Here is a 13,693-nt window from a genome sequence, read left to right as displayed (position 1 = left end):
TTTTGCCAGTCCTGGGCTTGAGCTCAGGGCCTGAGCACTGTCCTTGGACTTTCTCAAGGCTAGCACTCTACCACTTGAGCCTCAGCACCATTTCCGGCTTTTGTCTATGTATGTGGTACCAAGGAATCGAACCCGGGTCTTCGTGCATGCTAGGCAAGCACTTTAACCACTAGGCCAAACTCCCGGCCTGGCTTCTTTCTTTTATTTAAGAAACTCTTTAAATTGTATGGGCCAGGCAAGGCTACTGAGTGTCCTTGGGCCTCAGTTTACTCTTAATCCCTAAAATCTCCAGGACTTTCAACCTATGTCATGTCACCCAATGGTTTTAAAATTTTATTTTGTCTTGACCCTAGCCTGGCTTCAAACTTGTGACCCTCTTGCCCCAGCCACCAGCAGAGTACAGGGATGGCAGGTGTGCATGACTGTACCTGACCCAAATCATACATTGGGTCCAACCCTGGTCAGACTGCCAAGGGAGGAGCAGTGGAGTAGAGGCTGTGAAGCAAGGCCACAGGTGGTAGGCACTGCTGCAAGCCACATGGGGTCACTGCCGGGGGCTTTCTGGGCATAGCCCTAGCTTGTAGCAGTGGGTGTAGTGGAGCAGGGTGGGGTGGGGAAGGATCTGATCCAATTCAGACTCATCCCTGGGGTTCAGTTGCTCCTAAGAATGACAGCTCCAGCAGAAGCAGCAGAAGAGAGAAGGTTCCAGGACCCTGCTTTCGGCTCCTGTGCCATCTCTTGCATCTGCTGTTGCATGAAGGCAGCTACATGGAATAGAGTGAGGCCCATGACAGACAGAAATAGAGCTTGGGGATAGGATGTGGTGATGCTGGGTTCCAGGGATGAAGCAGAAGGGTGCTGTCATCCTGAGCCCAGGCCCACCGAGCCCAGCACCACCCTTTTATTCCCACCGAGCAGAGACTCTCTGTTCCTGTTCCTTGCATCTGAAGCCAGAGACATCCAACAGCTCAGGGAGCAACAGTGGCCATGTGTGAGGAGGGGCAGGGTAAACGGCATCAGGCAGGCCTTGAAATAGATGAATGCCTTCGATATGCTCATATTAGGTACCCCCTGTGTGCTGAGGTAATAAGAATCACCGAGGGGGTAAGGCAGATGAGTGGAGGTGAGGGGCGGGGTGGAGTGGTCTGTGCTCAGGAGGTGGGGGCAGGTGGGGGTGGCCCTCTGCCGTGTGGGAGGCAGCTTCCCCATTTCTACAGAGCAGGTGCTTGCAAGTATTTGTTGAATGAATGCATTTAAATTATCTTCCGTGACTCATGCTGTGGACACTGTCTTTGTGCATGCACACACACACACACACACCGGCACACACATACAGACGTGCACACACACTGTCAGCGGCATGTCAGTGCTGGGCACCTGAGAGTGCTGACTAAGCCTCTGTGGTCCACATGCCTGCTGGCAGGCAGATACATGATTGACAGCCCCTGCATTTCTCCACCCTGTCTGCCCCTCCCTGCAGTGGGCTGCTGTGTGGCTGTGTGGCTCCTGGAATGTGGCTTTGACTCAGCGCCGAATGACTCATGTTGTGGATTATCTAGGGTTTGAGATGTTTTCTTTCTCTCCTCTTGTCACCAGCAAGCAGCATTTACCAAGGACTAGAAGCCTGTGGGCATTTCAAGACTGGTTTACCAGTCTCAATTGCCTGGACGTTTAGGGACGTTTAGGGGAGTGTGTGTGTGTGTGTGTGTGTGTGTGTGTGTGTGTGTGTGTGTGGCTCTGGTGTGAAGGCTTTTGAACCTATAGCTCCTATTCTTGGAAACTGGAGTCTATTCTGCAGGTCCTTCATTGAGCCACTAGATGTCAGTGTTTCTTAACAGATGGGCCTGGGAGCTGGGCAGGGACTTGGCGGGGCGGGAGAGGGGGATTAGTTCTAATTTATCTTGGATGAATGTGCCTGGGTGGTGCCCATTTTGTAAATGGGAAAACTGGGTTCAGGAAACCCAGTTAAGGGCTAGGTAAGGGCTCTCCTAGATGGTACGCAGCAGGCCCTGTGGGTCGAACCTTCAGCTGGCTGGTTTGGTCTTATCTTTAGGACCTGTCCCTCCTCTGGTGCCAGGAGGATCCGCAGGCAGATGCGTATGTGTATGTGTGTTGTGGGGGAGGTGGGGGGTGATTGGGAATGGGAGAGGTAGGAGGAAGCCACATTACTGATTTCCTCTGTGCCTGGCTCACCAGCCATGCTTTGCTTGGGGGAGTCAGGTTTGGGAAGGGTGAGGCCAGGATCTGATGGTGAAAGGGGCTGATAGGGGCAGCAGCCAGAGGAGCCTTGTCCTTCCCTTCCTGGCACCCTCATCCTGCCCCTGGGCCTCCTCTCTGTTTCAGGCTGGTTTGGATGATGGAGAGCAGAAGGGAGAGCTGAGAAGGGAAAGGTAGGGAAGGGAAGGGGAGAGAGCCAGCCAGGCAGAGGGAGATGCTACCCTATATGAAACTGAGGCAGGTGCTTCATCAGATCCCCTGGAATTCACCCTCCCCTGTGGCTGCCCAACTATTTTCCAATCCTGGCAGCGTGTCACCCAGGAGGCTCTGGGAAAGTGGGCCTGGGAGGAGTCATAGAGAAGGAGGCAGAGGAGGGGACACCAGGTGGCCAAGAAGGGGCCTGGGCCTTTCATTTCCCCCTGTCCCCCTCCCCCATGGGACACATCTGGGGAAAGAATGGGCTCCTGGGCCCCTCCCAAGGACAGACCCAGCAAGGATTCCACCCCACTGGAAGCTGTGACAGACACTGCACTGGAGCAGGATGGGGGAGAGAGCAACAGGCACTCTCTTTGGCGTAAGCAGAGATGAAGAAGGTTATCTGCTGCCTGTAATCCTTCCCCCATGCGCCTCCAGTTCCGTCATTAGAGACTGTGATTTATTTAGGTCAAGCCATGACTCCCCCTAGGAGTTTTACATAGTTTCTTGCATGTAATAGACTGTTCAGTAAATATTTGTCAACCGAGTCTCCATTAAAATGAAAATACCCCGAGGAGGGATAAACCATTTTCATTTGCTAACACTTCACTGCGAATTAGTTTATCACCCTAACTAGTGCCCTAACAAGGTTTCCAGAGGGGCAGAGATACAGCACAAATAGGTTTAGAGAAGACACCAGGAGAAGGGGAGGGAGGAGAGGAAGAGTTTGAGAAAGTATCCTAGGGAAGATGTGGCTTGGCAGAGAGCCAGGGCCAAGTGCTCAAGGTCAGCACAAGGACCCTAAGTGCCTGCTGCTGGTAAATACAATCGTGACTCTCCCTTTTCCAAAACTCAGTGATATTCATAGTCTCTGAGAAAACATCCCAAGTCCTCATTGAGGTTGAATATAAGGTTCTTTTCTTTTTCTTTTTTTCCTTTATGATGTTCTGGGGTTTGAACTCAGGGCCTCACACTCTTGCTTAGCCATTTTTGTTCAAGGTTGGTGCTCTACCACTTGGGCTATTGTTCCATGTCTGGCTTTTTGGTTGTTAGTAGGAGAGAGTCTCATAAATTCTCTTTCCCAGGCTGGCCTCACACCTTGATCCTCAGATCTCAGCTTCCTGAGTAGCTAGGATTATAGGAGTGAGCCAGGCCCTGTTTGGTGCTGATACTTGTTTGAAGAAGCACAGTGAGATTGAGCCATAAAGAACTGGTCATAGGAGAAAGCTGGTAGAGCTGGGTGGAGATCAGTAGAATGACATGGGCAAGACCAGCAAGATGGCTGGAAGCGTGCCCACTTTCCTCCTCCAGCCTCCCAGCTACTCCTAATCCTTTTGATAGGGAGGTCTCCTGGGAGTAGAGTAAGACTGGCTTACACTACTTGAACTTTGTTCCAAGTTCAAAACTCAGTACTGACAAAAGAAGGTTGTGTGTGGAGCTGAGTTGGGTAGAGGAGAAGGCTGGAGAGGTTGGCAGTGCCAGTCTGTGACCTTGTTGATTGCATGCTAAATAAAAGCATTAATGAGGGGGTAACGTGATGTGGTTTATAAATGTAAAATCCTCACTCGGGCTGCCGATGGGGGAATGGATGGGCATGGGCTGGAGAGAATGCACGCGAGAGCAGTTAGACTACTGGGGCGGTGCAGGCAGCTTGGGGAGAGGTGCAGATGGATGGAGACAGTGGATGAATCCAGTCCATGATGGATGAGTAGAGCTTGCCAGCCCGCTGATAGATGGGATGCAAGGGCTGAGAAAAGAGGAATCTTCCGTAACTCTCCCATGTTTTGTCTGGAGTGCAAGGTTATGCTATCCCATGCTATTTTAGTGGCGTCAGAACCACTATGGTGCAGGACCAGTTATGGAGGTGGTCATGTATTGCATTCTGGGAGCATCAGGGTGGGGGGAACTTGCTCTGCTGGGGATGCAGTGTCCAGGAGCAGGTGTCATGTTATGTGGGCAGTTGGACACAGGGAGATCTGGGGACAGGTTAGTGTGGAATGGGTCATTGAAAGTCATGGATGTGGGTCCTTGGAGATCCAGTTGTTAGAGGGCCGAGCTATGGGCCATTATTGATGTGTCAGGAGAACTGGTGAAGGAGACAGGGAAGGGAAGGATCACAAACACAAGAAGGAATTTCAAGGACAGAGGTGCTGTGAGAAGTCCCCTCTTCCCTTGGCATTGTGAAGTGAGGTGGAAAGCTGAAGAGCTCCTTTTCCAAAGTGTGGCATCAGTGGGCGTGGCTTTGGCAGGATAGGCGTGGCCTCCTGGCTGGAACACCAATAGGTGTGCCCTAGGTAGGCGTGGCCTTGGTCCAGGTGGAGTACTCAGTAAGAAGACAGCCCAGGTCAGGAGGTGGCAATGGTGACTTGTAGTGGTGTTGGTTGACCGTGGCCTAGTGGCCTGTTTTCACATGGTGAGCTCTGGGCACTTTGCAGGGACTAAAGCTTATGTGTGATTGTAAATTGCTCAGCCAGCCCCCTTCTTCTCCCTTTTGTATCTTCGACACACACACATACACACACGCTCCATGTAAAGTTAGCACAACAGAGCCCACAGCCACAGTTGCTGGGTCCAGAATAATGTGGCTGGCTCTAGACACTACTGACTTCTTTCTCCACCCTTGATTGGTGCCCTGGTGTCACCTGACTCATTCTCCCCTAGGTGCTTCCTGGGCATTTGACATTGGCAGGGAGGGGGAGCATAGATATAGTAGCCTCTCTTCAAGGGCCAAATCTCCCACCCTTCTCCCTCCTCTTCCTTTCCCTCTCCTCCCCTCCTCCTCCCTCCCCTCCCCTCCCCTTCCCTCTGCTCCTGATATACCTCCCTTTCTCTCCCCTATTCCTTTCCTCCCTCCCTCCCTCCCCCTTGTGAGAAGAAGAAGCTAGGGCTGAGAATCTGGGCAAGTGCTCTATCACTGAGCTACCACCTCCTCCCTGCCAGAGCTTTGCATACAGACACTGTCAGTGAGAGTGCTCAGGCTGGATGGAGGTAATAGACTCCGGTGTGGAGTGACAGAGCAGAAGGGAAGGGAGCAGGGCCCTCTCGGCCCTGCCTGTCCCTGCCTCCTTGTGTTCTATAATAGTAGTAACTTCCTTTGAAATGTTGGTGTGTGTCTCCATTAGATGCCATCAAGGTTCCTAATGAATTCTGCACTATTGGCCCATTTTTTCCAAATGATGGAGCTGAATTTTAGGGAGGTCGTATGACCCACCCTTGAACGCTATGGCGTCACGCAGGTTGCAAAGCTTAGTGTCTCCCACGTGGTTCATCCATAAGCCGTTCTCCCACAGCGCCCTGGATAGTGATTTCTTCTTCCACTGACCCCTGTAGTTTGAACTCACATCCATCTCAGAACTCATGACAGCCCCAATTTCCGACGTCGCCCCATCACCCTAGCAAAGGTGCTTGAATTTCTCAGACCTTTGTCCTGAACAGGCTCAGAAAATATGGTCCCCATTACCACACAGCAATATTGCTCAACTTGTCTCTGTCTTGTTAGGAGAGAGTGAAAGCCACAGAGGCCTGAGGAGGGGCTAGAAGAAGAGAGAGAGGGAGGCAGGTGGCACAAAAGGTAGAGAGGCAATGGGAGATGGAGGGAAGCCAAATTAAGAAAAAGGAAAACCTAGCCAGGCACAGTGGCTCACGCCTGTAATCCTAGCTACTCTGGAGGCTGAGATCTGAGGATCATGGTTCGAAGCCAGCCGGGGCAAAAAGTTCTAGTGAGACTCTTATCTCCAATTAGCCCCTCAAAAATGGTGCCGTGGTTCAAAGTGGTAGAGCGCTAGCCCTGAGCAAAAGAGCACAGGGCAGTGCCTAGGCCCTAGGTTCAAGCCCCATGACTGACAAAACAAAACAAAACCAAAAAACCCCAAGCCTGGCACTGGTGGCTCATGTCTGTGTCCTTAGCTAATCAGGAGGCTGAGATCTGAGGATCGCAGGGTTTGAAGTCAGCCCAGGTAAGAAAGTCCACATGACTCTATCTCCAGTTAACCACCAAAAACTCGCAGGGGAGGCGTGGCTCAAGCGGTAGAGGGCAAGATTTGAGCAAAAAGAGCTAGGGAATAGGGTCCAGGCCCTGCGTTCAAACCTCAGTACTGGCACACACGTACCCACACGCTCACTCACGCGTATGCACACACATGTAAATGATGTAAGAGATACAAGCCCTTCTTACTCCTCAGAGACCAAGTTGATTATGGGATTTCTTTGTACTCAGCCCTTAGTAGCTTCCTTGGAGAACCTGGTGTGAGCTACCTGTGCCTGAGTAAAAGAGGGAATTTCTGTATTGTGATTTGATTGCATTAGAGTCAGAAGAATTGGGAAGCCAAGCAATGAATGGAGAGTAACCCAGAGATCTGCAGAAGCAGGGAGCGGCGGCAAGCTGTGGGGCAATCTATGGGAAGGAAGGGCAAGGAGGAAAGCTGGTGTTCTTTGATCCTGGGGGACTGGGGGAAGGGGAAGCTACAGGGAGCCAGAGAGGCTGGAATTCCCACAATCCCCTACAAGGCCTCACTCCAATGACCTAAGGACCTCCCTTGAGGCTCCTCCTTTTAAAGGTTCCACACCATTAAACACAACCAAATCCTAGGGAAAGGGTTGAGATACAGTTCTGAGAGCACAGGCAGTAGGCTCACATGTCTTTGCGTGTTCTTGGTGTCATCTTGACACCTGCCAAGGTGATGGTTTTCCAGCTCACCTGATGGTGTGACCAGATCCCAGAGCCCCCTGGCCTTCCAGAACAATCTAGGGTATGAGTTCCACTTCCAAAATTGGTTGAATAATATCTACCCCAGCTCCTTTGTTAACACCCAGCCCAGACACCCTTTCCTATCTCCCTCACTACCAAGGCAGTCAGAAGGATTTCTAAATATGAATCCAATCATCTCATTATTTTGATTCAAACCTACCAATAACCTTAAATCCAAACTTGTTCATCCCATGTGATATCTCTTGTGCTGTTGTTTTGGTTTACTTTTAGAGCTCTGGTCTTGTTGTTGTTGTTTTTTCTTTGGTCAGGTTGGTCTGAAGTTCCTGGGCCAAAGTGGTCTCCCTGTCACACTCTCCCAAGTAGCTGGAACTGTAGGTATGCATTATTAGGCCTGGTGCTATGGTCTTTTCAAGCTCACCTTATGCAATCTTTTCCTCTCTTACTGGGTTCCAAGCACTCACTGGCTTTTCCTTAGTGCTTAGAACTCATGCCACAGGCCCTTTACATATGTAGCTCCCTCTCCATGGAGCTTTCTGTCATCCTGCAGGTGGGTCTCAGCTGATCATCCCCATGTGTCCTTAAGTGCTTCCCTCTGTCCCATCACCTTTAAGGGTATCCTTTCACAACTCTTGGGACATGCTGATTCTTTTTTTTTTGGCCAGTTCTGGGGCTTGAACTCAGGGCCTGAGCACTGTCTTTGGGCTTTCTCAAGGCTAGTGCTCTACCGCTTGAGCCACAGCACTCCTTCTGGCTTTTTCTATGTAGGTGGTACTAAGGAATCGAACCTGGATCTTTGTGCATGCTAGGCAAGCACTCTACCACTAGGCCAAACTCCCAGGCCCTGATTCTTTTATTCCTATGTTGGCTTGTCTAATATTTGCCTCCAAGCAGAGAATATCATTTCTATGAGGACATGTCATCTCAGGATGGTTCCTTGCTATGCCACTTGCTTCTCTTTGCCATCTATTGTAGAGGTGATAGTCAACAAATATTGCTTAAATAAAGGTTTAAATGGACGGGAAGGAGGGGTGGAAGGGGCCAGGTGACCCAGTGACACTCAGGCTGACCTCTAGAAAAGAAAAGCCACCATTTCTGTGATGGACAAAGGATGCCAAGATGAGGCAAGTCTGGACTGGGGTTGGTGAAACCCTGGTCCTGTCATCCCGCATAGGCAGGCTTGGGGTGGGGGAGTGGAAAGGTGCTAAATAAAGCCTATGTCTCATTGTCTCTGGGCCTCTGATTACCAGCTACTTAGACTGCAGTTACACAGTCAGCCCTGATGAGCTATAATTGCAGATGGTTCCCAGGGTTATCACCCCTTCCCCCAACAAGGGAAAGTGATACTTGTAATTTCCCCAAAGATGTGCTCCAGGCCGCCATCTTGAGGCAGAGGCTGTGAGGCCTCCACCATCTCACACACACTAGCTTTCCCTGTCCCCTCCGCTCCTTGGGGGGTTGGCTGGATGCTCAGTGGTCGTGAGTCCTTGGGTTAGATCTTGCTATCTACTTGTGGGGCTGATCTGGACTCAGTTTGCTCCCTTAGAAAATGGAGGCTGTGTTGGGAGTTTAGGCATGGGAGATGGCTGGGATTAAATTCCAGCCGACCTACAGAATTCAAAGAGATACCATGGGAGTTGAGGTCTGAGTAGGCAGGGAGAGAGCTTGGAAGGCCAGGAATTAGCACCAGCCATGAGGATGCAGGGACTCTGGTGGAGGCTTCTCTGGTCTCTGGGCAGAGGCTGGCTCCCTTCTGGCTAGAGTATGACCCACAAAAAAGCATCCTGTCACTGTCGTTCCTCCCTCCTCCCTGTGATACTTCAGCCCTGGAGACAACACCTGAGCTCAGAAGCCGCTCAGCCTCTGCCAACTCCATTCTGACTTGTTTGCAGGAGCCTGAGTGGCCAGCTGCAGTCTGGGGGAGGAAGAGGGCCCTGCAATTTCACTAAGAGATCACAGAATGTGCTGCTCAAATAGAAAACCAGACTGGGCACTCAATTTATAATGAATGGAAATTTGTTAGAAATGAAATTTGATTCTGGAGGCGGGGAAGTCCATGCCAGGGCATCTAAGGGAGGGATTCTCTAGTTGTGTTGTCCCATGGTGAAAGGCAAGAGGCGGAGGGAGGCAAGGGAGGCAAGAGAGAGGACATAACTGACTCCTTCCTTATTTTCAAGGCTGGGGCTCAGTGGTACCTCCCAGCTACTTGGGAGGTGGAAATCAAGAAGATTGTCATTAGAGGCCAGCCAAGACAAAAATAGGGAGACCTCCATCTCCACTAACAACCTGGGTGTGGTGCTTTCCACTTAGTCCCACATCTACAGGACGTGTAGGGAGGAAGATCAAGGTCTAGGCTGACCCAGGCCCAAGTCAAACAGAACAAAACACTGCAACCATCACCATAAAATCATGACCCCTATCTAAAAAAAAAAAATAACCAAAGCAAAAAGCGCTGTAGTGGTATAGAGAACCTGCTTAGTAGGTAAAAGGCCCTGAGTTCGAACTCCAGTACCACAAAAAAGAAAATAATAATAAAAATAAGGGAGCCATTCCTAGTCTTGAGCAGTATACTTAATCCATTCAGGGAGACAAAGTCCTTATGAGCTTGTGTGTGTGTGTGTGTGTGTGTGTGTGTGTGTGTTTATTGTGTTGGTATTGGAGCTTGAACTCAAGACCTCATGCTCTTACAAGGCTGGTAGTCTACCATTTGAGTGACTCCTCTATTTCTGGCTTTTTTGTTATTGTTAACTGGAGAGAAGTTGTATCTGCCCATCTGGCTTTGAACCATGATCCTCAGATCCCAGCCTCCTGAGTAGCTAGTATTACAGGGGTGAATCACCAGCAGGGTCCTACCTCACACCATTGCATTGGGAATGAGGTTTCCAGCAGATGGATTTTGTGTGTGTGGGGGCGATGGAGGGGGTATGTGAGGCTGATGTGCTCTTGGCTCCCTGAGCTCCAGATCCTGGGGGTGTTGTTACATGCTGGCTCCACCCACAGTGCCAGCTTTGGCAGCCCATACTCAACACAAGGTGCCATCCCAGATGTCCAGCTTCAAATAGCAGATTTTCCCCAAGTACTTTTGGAGCCCAGCCTATTCCCAAAAGACTTGCTGGCAGTGGCCAACAAGGCTGCATAGCTGCTTGGCCCCAGCCAGCCCTTCCTGCTGTGGGCTTAGCCCCAGGCTGCCTAGAAACTGGACACATTCCCCATTCATCTCCTGCTCAGTATCTAAGCAAGTCTGCAAGTCACTGGATGGTTTCTTGAGCTTGTCATGTGGACAAGGCTCTTACCATGGGTATCATCTTCTCTCCCTTTTCTTCATCTAGACCTGCAGGGCAAGAGGAATCCTTACTCATCTTGAGGACGGAGTCATTCCTCAGAGATAGGCAGAAAAGTGGAGCTCCAAGCAGAACTGGCGAGCAGATGCTTGATCCTCAGCTAGGGCAGCTCTGCGGGCGTCCCCTGCATCTGTGCTTGCCTTACGCAGATGCACATAGTCCCATATCTGCTCCAGGACGGTGAAAGCTGGGCAGAGGGCTGAGGCGGGGGTTTGCTCAGTCTGTAACATATATACCTGGGAATGTAGGGGTGACCTGTTGCTGGGGTAAAGGGACAGTGAGCCTTCATTGTGCCTGCTCATCCTCTTGGAATGTGTTTTGAATTCTTCGTTTTAAATGAATCGTGTGTGTGTGTGTGTGTGTGTGTGTGTGTGTGTGTGTGTGTGTGTGTATGTGTGTGTGTTCCACTTTGCAGGAATCTTAGCAGATCCCGAGTTCCTGCTGCTCACATTGGTGACCACACACTGCTCAGCTCTTCCTCCTGTTCTTTCTTTCCTGCTCTTTGGAGTCACTTTCCAGGTGAAAGCCTCTAGGTTGGAACAATGAGAGAGAAGCTAGTGGGCAATCTCACCATCAAATCTGTTTTGGGATGGGTGGATGGCGAAGGCAGAGAGGAAATATCAAGGACCTGAGCTCTGGGCCTGGTTCAGAGGGTGGGCTGAAGGCAGCCCACGACCTGGCCACTTTGTGAAGCTGGACAAGGCACTGCTACAGAGCAAGGCAGCCTGGGGCCTGGGTTAGCCGGGGTGCATGTGGCTCAGTCACTCTTCTGGCCACAGCAGGGATCCAGGCTAGCCTTCAAGGAGGGATCCTTCTTGCTTCATCTAGCATCTGTCTTTCCTGGCATTCCTTGGGGTTTTCTGCCTTATGGTTGACACATTCTAGTCTTTGCCTCCTTTGGCATGTGGGCATCTTTTTCCTGTCTCCCCAGTGACCCCATCTTAACATTACTTATCCCATCTACCAAGACCCTATTTTCAAATAAAGTCTCATTCTTTTTTGTTGTTGTTGTTGTTGGTCATGGGATTTGAACTCTGGGCCTGGGTATTGTTCCTGAACTCTTCAGCTCAGAGCTGCCATCATACCCTTTGAGCCACAGTATCACTTCTGGTTTTCTGGTGGTTAATTGGAGATAAGAGTCTCATGGACTTTAGTGCCCGAGCTGGCTTTGAACTGTGATCCTCAGATTTCAGCCTCCTGAGTAGCTAGGATTAAAGGTATGAGCTACTGCACCTGACTTAAAGACTTCAACATATTTTTGGGTGGAGAGGGCATGTGGCTACTTCAACCCATAGCACCCAGCGAGGTCCTTCTGCCTGGATACATGGCTTGGGCCGCTCTCACCTGTTTTGGTTCTGTCTTACCTGGGCCAGATACAAATGGCAGTTGTGATGGAAGGTGGACAGGGCAGGGGCCCTGTATGGGCATATTCCAAGTTCATGTGCAGAGGATGAATATGGAGGGCTGGGAGCCAGAGGAGGTCAGGACAGTTTTCTTTTAGGATTTAAACCTGACCAGTCAGCTGACCTAGGTGATATGGATTGAACACAGAGTGTTTAGAACTCAGGCCCAAACTCCAGGGCTTCCATATATCAAGTCTAGAGACTCACCCTTCTATGTCAAAGAGAGAGAGATGCTGAAAAGATAGGGAATGGAGATTTGTTCCATGCAGCCATGGGAAGACAGCGCTTGGATACATTTTCAGCCATCTTAGGGGGAGGGATACCAACAATTGTTTTAGGTCAACTAGGAAGAGAAGGTATGTTCAGTTAAAAACTGTCCCAGTTGAGTGAGAGGTGGTCAGGGTTGACTAGACAGTCCCTGGCCTCAGGACTGGTGAGGTAGTATCTTGTAAGAGTCATTGGTACCTGGCTGCTGGGTCCATTCTCTTCTCTTTCCTGGCTTCCAAAATGGCTGCCAAGTGACTGCAGAGAATGGCTCAGCACAAGGGACAGAGACACAAAATGGAGGAGCCAGTGAGGCCTAGCTAGCATCCTGCTTATGGTTAATTTGTAGGCCCACATAAGGCATTAATGTTTCCCAGAAAACACAACAATAACTATCAGTTTTAAGTACCTCTTACAAGGTAGGAGTTAAAGATGGCAGCCTCAGGGCGGGGGATTTAACTCAGCTGAAGAGCATTTGCTTGGCAAGTACAAGGCCCTGCATTTAGTACTCTGCTCTGCAAAAGAAAAAAAAAAGATGGCAGCCTCCCTGGGAAGGTAGATCTCTGAAGTAACAAGGTTCTCCAAGCTTCAGACATGGCCTCTTATCGATTCTAGAAAGGACAGCTCCTACGCACTATAAACTTTCTTAGAAATAGGTTGACCAGCCACCTTGGTTTTCTTGGGACTTCCCCGGTTTTAGTATTACAAGATCCACATCTTTGGAAAGCCCTCAGTCCAGGTTGTGCCAGTACTGGGGTTTATAACCTCAAAGCCTGAGCTCTATACCCTAGCTTTTTCCTTCAAAGGCTGGTGCTCTGCTCCTTGAGACACCCTTATTTCTGTGGCTTTGGTGGTTCGTTGGAAATAAGAATCTCAGGGACTTTTCGTGCCCAGACTGACTTTGAGCCCCATCCTCAGATCTCATTTTCCTGGGTAACTGTGATCACAGGCATGAGCCACAGGTGCCACCCAGGGGGCTCTGCCTGGAAAGACATTCAGCCTATAAAAAATACATTCTGCTGTCCAGCAGCTGGGCTTTAGATCACGGAAGTGGCCAGGGGCTGTGTGGGCCTTGAGAGCCTGGGAACCCCGTGGCCACCCCATAGCCACTTTTCTTCCTCCTTCCCTCCTTCGAGGCAGCTGGTCTCATCAAATTTAGATGAAAAAGTTTCCTTTGGTTGGGCTTCCCGCTTCACAAAGGCATGGCTGTACTTCTCAGCCTGAGGGTTGTGGACTTTCACTCGGGAAGAAACCAGCTACTACTTCCATTGCTGGGGAGTTCTGGACTGTCCACTGCCCCTGAGTCCAAACAGCAAGCAGTCTCCAGGGCACAGTGGGAGTTGGGGGAGGGGGGAAGGGTGCTGGGAACACTGGCTTTGCTAAAAGGGTCTGATAAAACAGAGTTCTGTTCACTGCTCCTGTTAAGTGCAACCTATATGAGAGGGGCCCAACCAGTCTGGTCTGCCTTGACTCCTGGTTTACTTCATGGCCATCCAGAGTGGGGACATCTCGGTCCCAGTACTTCTGCTTTTATTCCCTGGCAGGGTCCCCCTCTGCCTCTCCTGGGA

This window comes from Megascapheus bottae, chromosome 17, assembly GCF_031878675.1.
Source record: "Megascapheus bottae isolate mThoBot1 chromosome 17, mThoBot2.hap1, whole genome shotgun sequence".
Taxonomy (NCBI): Eukaryota; Metazoa; Chordata; class Mammalia; order Rodentia; family Geomyidae; genus Megascapheus; species Megascapheus bottae.
The sequence above is the reverse complement of the archived record's forward strand: the minus strand, read 5'-3'. Positions refer to the sequence as shown.